This window comes from Halichoeres trimaculatus, unplaced genomic scaffold (genome assembly GCF_033239565.1).
Source record: "Halichoeres trimaculatus isolate MK-OKI-2021-1 unplaced genomic scaffold, fHalTri1.1 fHalTri1_scaffold_1, whole genome shotgun sequence".
In the NCBI taxonomy this organism is placed as follows: domain Eukaryota; kingdom Metazoa; phylum Chordata; class Actinopteri; order Labriformes; family Labridae; genus Halichoeres; species Halichoeres trimaculatus.
In genome coordinates this window covers 36,828,013-36,837,996 of record NW_027437179.1, presented here as the reverse complement: position 1 = coordinate 36,837,996, position 9,984 = coordinate 36,828,013, and positions in this window count along the sequence as shown.

Below are 9,984 nucleotides of genomic sequence, written 5' to 3'. Positions count from 1 at the left end.
CTGTTTTTCCTTTGATTCCAAAATGAGGCTAGTTGAATCAACTTTTATGTCTGTACTTGACTATGGCGATGTCCTTTATTTACATTAATCTGCTCATTGTCTTCATGCGTTGGATACTGTCTACCGTGGAGCACTGGGATTTATTACAAACCTCAGATCTTTTACTCACCACTGCTCTTTGTATGCCAGGGTTGGATGGTCTGCACTGTCCACCCGTAGACTTAATTATTGGCATGTCTTTGTTTATAAGGCCATTCTTGGCCTGCTTCCATCATACTTGGGGAACTATCTTACTCAAAAAAGCACTGGGAGTGGGAACCTTCGGTCCCAGGACTTGTTTCTATTGACTGTACCGAGGGTCCACACTGCACTAGGTAGCAGGGCTTTCAGCTATGCTGCCCCTTCTGCGTGGAATGAGCTGCAAAAAATCTTAAAGTTACAGGATCTGGTGTCACTTGATGCTTTTAAGGCTCTTCTGAAAGACTTGGGAGCAAGTACATTAGGCTGTAGATGTTTTGACCACTGATTTTGTTTCTATACTGTGTACTTGTTCTTTCTGCTTTATTTTTGACTGTGTTGTGTGTTTTTTGCAACTCTGTGTTTGTGCTGCTGCCTGTCTTGGCCAGAACTCTCTTGTAAAAGAGATTTTTAATCCCAATGAGAATTTTTCCCGGTTAAATAAAGGTATTAGATTATTTTTTCAATTGCCTGACAGCACTAATGAAGACTCATCTGTTCAGGGAACACTTACGCACTCAAGCTGACCCTTGTCCTCTTTTTCCTCAGGGATACAATGAGTCAGAAGGTCTTAGACCCAGCTCTTAGTGAATATTAAGGACTAATAATTGAATGTTGTTGAAAGTTTAAGTATATTTTTGCATCGGTTAATTGTGGTTAGTTATGGTAACATTACTCTACAGCTACAAAGAAAGAAATCTTGCTTGTGTTGTATGTTGCTTTGGATAAAAGCGGCTGCTACATGAAACTGTAGATCACAGAAAGTGAGAGTCAAACACCATAATTCTGGGCTCCATTAGCCATTAAAAGACCATTTTATGATTTTGGGTGATAATCATGAAAATGGTGGTTTTGGGTTTTGAGGCTGGTCTAGTTGAGAACCTCTGATTTAAAGCATTAAGCCACTTAAAAACTGGGGCTTGCTTCATTATCTGTTCCACCAAGACTTCATCCCTCCAGACGCTACTTTATTAAAGCACTGTACTTCCATCCTGCGCTGCCAAAGATAATTGTGGAACTTTTCTTAACTTTCGAGCAGAATCAAACCGCTTCACTCACATTTTCCAGCTTTGCTGCAGAGCTGAAACAAAGTGTAGAGATACGCCTGGTTGAGCTGGATACGCACTGGGATTGAATATTGTTTAAAGAAGTCAATCGCAGCATGTCTGAAAGTCAGCGTACAGTAACTCTGGATGTTTCACAGACTCCACTGTGCAGAGTTTTCATTGGAAGCGGCTTCTAGCAAAGAAATAGTCCCAGTAAAAACTGTTGACAGTGAGCTCTGTGGCTTATTGAGAGTAATGGGAAAACTCTGTCAGGGAGAAGATTCCACCGTTGACTTTAAATGCTGCGAGAGCCGCAAATAAAACTACTTTTTCCTCAAAATTATTGGAGAGAAGGCAGGAATATTATACTTAGACGTATAAAAACTTTTACACAGTCGACTTAAGTTATCCACATGACCTAATACTACTCAAGGTTAGTGGGAAAGTGGGTTTTTTATAGTTTGAGTGGACGTTTTAGCAGAAGACGTGACTGATCTCATATCTGCAGCAGCTGCACACACACAGTTTGCTCAAACCTGTATCACAGCCCATTAGAAACTCCCGTGTACACACACAGGCTCTGCGGCCCCTGATTCATCAGCTACATGTGGTCTGACGGAGCTGTTGACACTGCTGACCGCTGCAGAGGTAGAGACGGTTTCAAAGCTCCTGCCAAGTGAGAGTTGGCAGCACACGCGGGTCGGGTGGGCTGACCGGAGGCCTGGCACGCACTCAGGGGCGCGTAGGCTCCTGACACCATTACTCACAGCCGATGGCCGAGCAATCGGGCTGAGTAATTTTACCACCAGTGTTGTGTTTTATATGGCCGATCTGTCATGCATCATCTTGCTTGTAATAACATTTCTCTGCCAGTTGTCCGTTTGCCCGAAGCTGTGTATGTTCAAAGCACCAAACGTACGGTTTCTCACAGTCTCTGTGCCGTGTTCTTAAGGTCACGAAACACAAGATGGATCATCCTGTTTTATTGATGCAGTTTTCCCATCTGGACTAACAACGTTTCATTGCCTACAGTAAAATGTTGAAATCTGAAAACAGCACCTGAGTGATTTAAACTTCTTCGGAGGAAGAAGCTGTTGCAATTTTGAGACTGAAACTGTTTACAGACGAGCCTCCTGCTAAAGGAATTCTAACAGACTCTCTGGGTTCGTTTGCCTCAGAGAAAAAAGTTAAACGACCTACTTCCATTTCTTTAAGGTCAGGGAAACAGTGCTGTTCATCTATTCTTTACTTGAGATTTCTCAATCACATTTCACCACATCAAACGTTCACATCTCTTCAAACTGTTAACACTCTTTCTTTACTGATTTAATTTAAATGACTGCTTCTCAAATATAACTGCCAACTTTCTGGGGAATAGTTTTTACATGACATTATTTGGGAGTTTTAGGGACAAAGGAAAGTGTGTCAGACTGAGCGGGTGTTAAAGTTGCTCAGGTTAATTATAAGGGCAAATAATCATTTTGTATATAACTCTGTTTAACTGACTTTTTCCTCTAATGATGTATGGTGCACTTTTTATGAATTTAGTCCATACATATCTGACTCAATGCCATGAGTCTAAGATACATGTGTTGTAAACTTTTGCAGCATGTAGGAATAAATTACCATTGTTACCCAGCTTTCTAAAGATGGCGTCACACTGGCAAACCGTACTATACTCAATTGGCCAGTGTGACTGCAAGTGTGCCGTACTTAAGCACGATTCACTTCTCTGCCTTGGCACACTTCCACGAGGTCACTTCATGCATGAGTACAAGCATGTGCGTTTGATCCGTGACGTATGATTGCCCTCATCTCGTCAGTCATTTTAAGCAATAGTGAAGGTGTTAGAGGACTGTGTGGGACCAATACGACCTAGCAAAAGTCAAAAAGTCACCAAAGTTGCAGCAGTGCTCTCTGTGTGTCATTGTGCTGACTCTAGTGTGATCACACTTCATGTAAACAGTCACTTCAGAATGACGTAGGTAGGCCATGCGTGTTGGAGTCTGGTTCACTTTGGAGTAGTGTGAACACTGGACAAAAAAGCTTGATTCTGATTGGTCAAAACCCCTTCATATTATTCATCAACCTTGAAATTGCCAAAATGTCGCGGCTCAAATCAAATTCAAAGCTCTTCTTCTGGCTTACAAAACATTGACAGGAATAGCTCCATCCTACCTAGGGTCCCTCATCCAGGTCTACACTCCTTCTCGCCCACTACGCTCTGCTTGTGAAAGACGCCTGGTGCTCCCAGCCCAGCGTGGCTCTAAATCTCTAGCCAGACTCTTCTTCTCTATTGTTCCCAAATGGTGGAATGAATGAATTGCCCAACTCTATATGATCCACAGAGTCCCTTTCTACTTTAAGAGATGTCTGAAGACTCATCTTTTCAGGGAACACCTAATCTGACCCTTCTCCTCTTTGTCCTCAGGGGTAGAATGAGTCAGAAAGTCTTGGACCCAGATTTTGTTGATTTTTTAGCACTTTTACTGAACGTTGTTGAAGGTTGAGGTATAGTATTGCAGCAATTAATTGTGGTTAGTTGGCTAGATTATTCTACATTATTTGAAAAAAATAAAATAAAATCTTGCACTTAATGGCAGCAACTGCTGCTGAATAACTTGTAGCACTGTTGTCGTACTAACTAGGTTTTTCCATCTGTCTAAATTCTTGCTTGTGTTGTATGTTGCTTTGGACATAAGAGTCTGCTAAATGAAGAGAACTGTAGATTTCTAAGACAACCTGATTACACACATCAAATTGGTTAAAATCATTAATTTTTTTTTTTGTTAACTCAGGATGAGCCTTCTATTTCTACTCGAGCAATCAGTTTTACTATCATGGACACCTTCAGCTTTCACCTGTATTTATGCAGAACTGACAAACTATATGCCTTAAGTTCTTTCTTTCTTTCTTTCTTTCTTTCTTTCTTTCTTTCTTTCTTTCTTTCTTTCTTTCTTTCTTTCTTTCTTTCTTTCTTTCTTTCTCTATCAAGTCAAGGAGGGACCAGTTATAAGAGAAGGATTAAGAATAGCAAGTGATTGTTGTTGTAATCAAAACACCTGGCACTAAAAGTTGTTTTCAATTGTACAAACTTTTTGTTTAGTTTTACTTTGTCTTTATTTCATTTTTGATAACATGAAAAAATAAGTACAATACAAAACAGAATTAGTCTCAAAATGAATGAAAAGGAGCAGAAAGAAGATAAAGTCTTATAGTATCTTCCCCTTCACTCACACAATGATTAAATTGATCAGACAACCAAAAATAAGGCCAGCATGCCTTTAGCTTTGCCAAAAATAGAGTAAAATAACAGTAAAAACAATAATAATTTCTATATTTATTGTACAGAATGATGACAAGCAAGGCAACCCGTAATTGTAAAATCAAAAGTGCAACGTGAGTGCAGAAGTACATCAACAAAAGAAAAAAAGAACCAAAAGAAACTCTTACTTGATCTAAGTGGTAATAGTATTGTTGTTTTGCCCTTTTATTTTTTTTATTTGCTTTTGGCAGTCACTGGAGCTATATGGACTAGAGGAGTGGATAATATTACCAGTTATACCCATTTCTATATGCTTCATCTCTAAATCAACTCTTGGTATCAGCTTGTCTTTTGTTAGTGAACAGGTTTTAATGCAAGGTTCAACTCAACTCAACTTGAACTTTATTTACTGAGCAAATTTTAAAGAACCGTAGTTAACAGAAGTGCTGTACAGATTAAAATCAGCAGAAATAACAAGATACATAAAAACATAAAAACAGAGCAGATAAAAATAAAATACAATAGAATAAGATAAATTAATATTAATCAAAATTTATTCCAGATGTCCAGTCAATTTTTATTAAAAGCCAAATAAATATAAATCAAGTGTGTGGTTTTCCCATATAAATTCATGTCAGAGTTTAGACTATATTTTACATGTTTCTCATTATGGAGATAAAAGACATTATCTTTTTCAGCTTAGACCATTACATAAAATGGAAGTTACATGAAGTCTGGAAGTTCTGGCTCAGATGATATTCACATTGATCCAGTGATTAGAGAAACAGTTCGGCCTCCTATTTCACCTGGCAGTGAGTCCTTTTGAACGGAGTTATTGTCACAATTTAGTGGCACATGCACTTGGTTTGGAGAATTATGTCTAAATTTGAAAAATTATTGAAAAAATTGAATAAATAAATAGATGAAAAAATAAATAATAAATAAACTACATGCTGTGTAGATGCTGTAATTATGTTGCTGATATTGATGATGGAAAAGGCAATGCTGGGCTGAATATCAGCCACACTCCTGTCTGTGTCTCGGTGTCCCGGTGTCTCCTTCTTAGGACACACCGACTCCTCTTCAGCAGCCATTATTCTGGGTGAGGCTAATCTAATTGTTGATCCTAGCCTCAGGCTAAGTGCTAACTTGCTGTGACAGACCCCACAGAGAGCGCAGAGGAGGGAGGACAGACGCTGCTGATCTCTGATCCCTGATCTGACAGCTGGCTCCCTCAGGACGACACTGCCTGGGGTGTCAGGAGCTTTGATCCACTCAGGGTCCTCTCAGGAATGCACACACACACTAACACACACACCAACACACACACATCTAAAATTCCCTCAGATGTGTTCTTAAAATGTATGCATACACAATTTCTTAATCTCACCTTTACCACCTTTTTTCCATTTCCTGTTTCTAATACACAGAGCCATACATCCACACCGTAAGCACACACTCATGCACACACACACACACACTCCTACGCATACTGGGCCCGGCCTGTTGGCACACACACACGGGAGCTGGTACGAGCTGCCAGAGAACACACAGTCGACGCTATTTTATAATCAAATAATTTCTCAATCCTGAAACCAATACTCCTCCACCGATCGACCACGGTGGCCTACGTGTGCGGCGCGTGTTTGCTTGGGCACGTATCCTACACATCCCACGCACACACAGACACACACACACACTCATAACTTGAAGAAATCAAATGTATATGTACACATGGACTGAATATTAACACAGAGCTGGGTTCATTCACGCTGGTCACTGCGAGTTTGGCTTCAGGGTGATTCCAGGTCTCACTATGAGAGGATAGCGCCCCCAGTGGGCTGAATGTTAACATGCATCAATATCCAGAAGACAGAAAAAAAGAAAACAAGTTGAATAAAATCTGTGTGTGTGTGTGTGTGTGTGTGTATATATGTGTATGTGTGTGCAGGGTCTTGCAGACAGGATATATGCCCGCCTTTCCGACACACAGCCACACACACGCTAAGCCTCTTTCAGACAGCGCCCGGCTCTTTAATCATCACACATTCACATCCCTGAGTCTTATCTGCACCCTGCATAACTCCAAACACACGGCCAGAGAAAGGGAAGACACCCTCATGGTTTTCACAATCGTCTTTGCCGTTTTCACTCGGCTGAGGAGAGCAAAGCAGAGTTCACTGGTGTCGGGGTTTGCTCCAGCCGTCACACAGGGCTCAGATCTTTCAGGGGCTCTGGGTGGTGTACCCAGGTGAGGTCTGAGATACTGTGATGTTTTGATGTTTCTCTAATGTGCTGATGATAAGATAGGTGCAGTGTTGTGATCACACCCTGCTGCAGATGTCTAAACATGTTACAGTGCAGCCGCAGGAGGAATGCCATCATTACTGAGATCGTAACCTCGACTTTAGAGAGCAAAAATACTCTGAGGAAGCTGAAGTTTAACACCCACAAACACAAGAGAGAGTAGGCAATAAACCTAGTCTTATTCACAATAACAGACAATGAATTATCAGTAATAAAGAAGTTTTACTCCAAGAAATGTTGGAAATCTATCTATAGCCTCACCTTTTTGTGATGCAACAAAATCTGAATGCTTCTTTATGTTGCTTTATATGGTGGTAGTTTATAAACCTGGTTCATACTACTGCGTCAAACTGATGGCATATGACAGCCACACACAAACCAAGGCACATGGATGACAACTCTTCAAGATGCCCTACACTTCAGCTCAGGCTGAACAATAAAATGCTGTTTTTTCTGGCAAAAATATTGCACGTCTACAAGGCTTGAAGTTAAATAAATCAGTTAATATTCTACTGTGCTGGTAATAGTTAAATAAGTATATGTCATTTGTATAAATTCACACATCAATTCATCTCATTTCATCATAACATGTCGGCCTGGTCAACAGAATTGCTTATATGTAGAAATTATCCGTTGTTGTGTTGGTTATACTTTAGAGTTGTTAATGGTTGTGTTAAGTAAATAATGCAAAAGATACCCCCCCCCCCCCAAATAAATAAATAAATAAATAAATAAATAAATAAATAAAATAAATAAAATAAATAAAATAAAAAAACAAAATAAAATAAAATAAATAAATAAATAAATGAAATAAAATAAATAAAATAAATAAAAAATAGTAAAATAAATAAATAAATAAATTTTAAAAAGATAGATTAATGAATAGTATGCTTAATTGCAATTTCAATATTGGTCCCAAAAAATCACACTTTAGATTATTTTCCCAAATCGTTCTGCCCTAACATTGGCCGTACATTTTATCTCCCCTTGATCCTTCCTTGTTATGGTTGTTGTATGATAAACGGCAACACATAAAAATTCTATAACCCAATATCAGAAGTCAGCGGAAATCGGACTGAAATGGGAGATCTGACCATCATCATATGTTTTGGATAAAGATGTAGAACAACGTAGACACATCTATGAAATTCAACCTTATGATGTCCTTCATGGTACTTATATTTCGATATATTACCGGTAATGTGTCATCTTAAAATTAGCTTGATGAAGCATTGTTGTGGCACATCCTTATGTGTTTAAAAAGCCACCTGAATGAGAGGAGCCTTAGCTGCTTTTCAACTTTTCAAAGATTAAATCACTCACAAATCTGGTCCATGGTACATTTGTTTTACAGGTGCATGTTACATTTTTTATCGTTCGTTTCTTAGGAACCTCATTAGTCCAACTCAACGCAAAAATCCCCAAAACCTTTGTCTATCACAGTCATAATAAAAGTTTGGCTCAAGCTCCACTCAACCTGTGTGAAAGAAAACTGACCCCCACACGTGCACCGACTGCCCTAATAAATAAAAACTCCACCCGCAATCAAGCACCCTCAAAAGATCTAAATAAATCTATGAATTAACTTGAACTACCTACTTAATTATCCTAAAGTTGATATATTTAAATGAATTTGGTCCTTAGAATAAATCATATGAACTGTAACAATCAACTTGAAATTGCCTACAAACAGGCATGTCAAAACATTAGCATTATAGCATTATTTATCAACAAAACAATAATTCACTTACTGTTGCAATTTTTCTGTGTCCATTGAGACAACTGACCTCTCAGCTTAAGTTGTGGCTGTACTTTTGTTGTGTTGTTACATTTGATTTCATGTTGTTGCTTTTGCAAATCGTCTGACACCTACCGACCACTGTACACGACACTGGGTGCAAGTGCTCATGGGAAATGGAGTCTTAATTCCAGAAAAACACTAGCTTTACCAGATAGTCCTCACAGCCCCTTTAATTACATACTACACAATGCACATTACTGTTTACTAAGGCAGGGACAATATGCTTTTCTGCTTTTATACCAATATGCTTTTTGAACACCAGACCAAGTGAAAAAGTTGAATTAGGATGATGTCTATAGACTATATCTGGAGCCATATTTTCCCCAAAACTGCACATCCCATGTGAGTCAGTTTTTAGGATTTATTTAGGGGATCTGACAACTCAACTTTTTTCAACCCAGCTTAAAAATAAAGACTAAAATTAAGGACTTAAGCTGGAAAAAAAAAAAAAACCCAACCTACAATGCATCGACTTTTCTTCCCACCTCTATTGTTTACTCACGCTTGTTTTCTCTTTAATCGTCCAAATAGTTGATCTTCCAATAGTCTACAACAGGGGTAGGCAATCTTTTACATGACTCGCGCCACTTTAAAATACATCCATACCCAAAGTGCCAACACTTACTTCTTTCTTAAAATCATCAATGGTCAATAGGAAACTCTTCTTAAATGGTTTTCCATGTTTAGCTATGCAGTGAGAAGTGATATCTAACTTCCCTCTGTTGCCTGTTGATATCGATACAGAAAGTTATAAATGTGTTGCTCTGTTTCCCATACTTTGCTGACACTGTTTTCGTGTTTGGTCTCAGAAGGTGCATATCGCTCGATCTACGGCCATCTCTAGCAATTAATCCATACTCCCATGTTCAGCTGAGTTGGAAAGAATGACCAGAACTCTGTTTGTTTTCCTAAATGACGCCCCTTAATGGATGCAATTGGGAGTTGACAGGCTGACCTCCTAAGAGATTTTCAGTGACGCACTTGCAAGACACAGTGACACACTTGTAACATCATAATTTAAACTTATTTTTTAATGTTATTTGTTAATTTTTTATGCAAAAACATTTGTAGTGTGCTCTTTTTTTTGGAAAGGGTTAAATCAACTACAACACAATAGTATTATTATTATTATTTATTTTTTCTCCTGCCTCATTGTAATATTTCTCTGCATGCCTCTTGTGCCAGGTTCAGGTTTTGAAACTTCACACTGGCAAACTGCCTTACAGCTCTGCTGGGGTTGGCCAGGCAGGTTGGCCAACCAGACTCCAGGGGTAGCCACCTGAGCCACCCCTGAAAGTATACAGTTTTTTTTGTCTGCATTAGCTTAA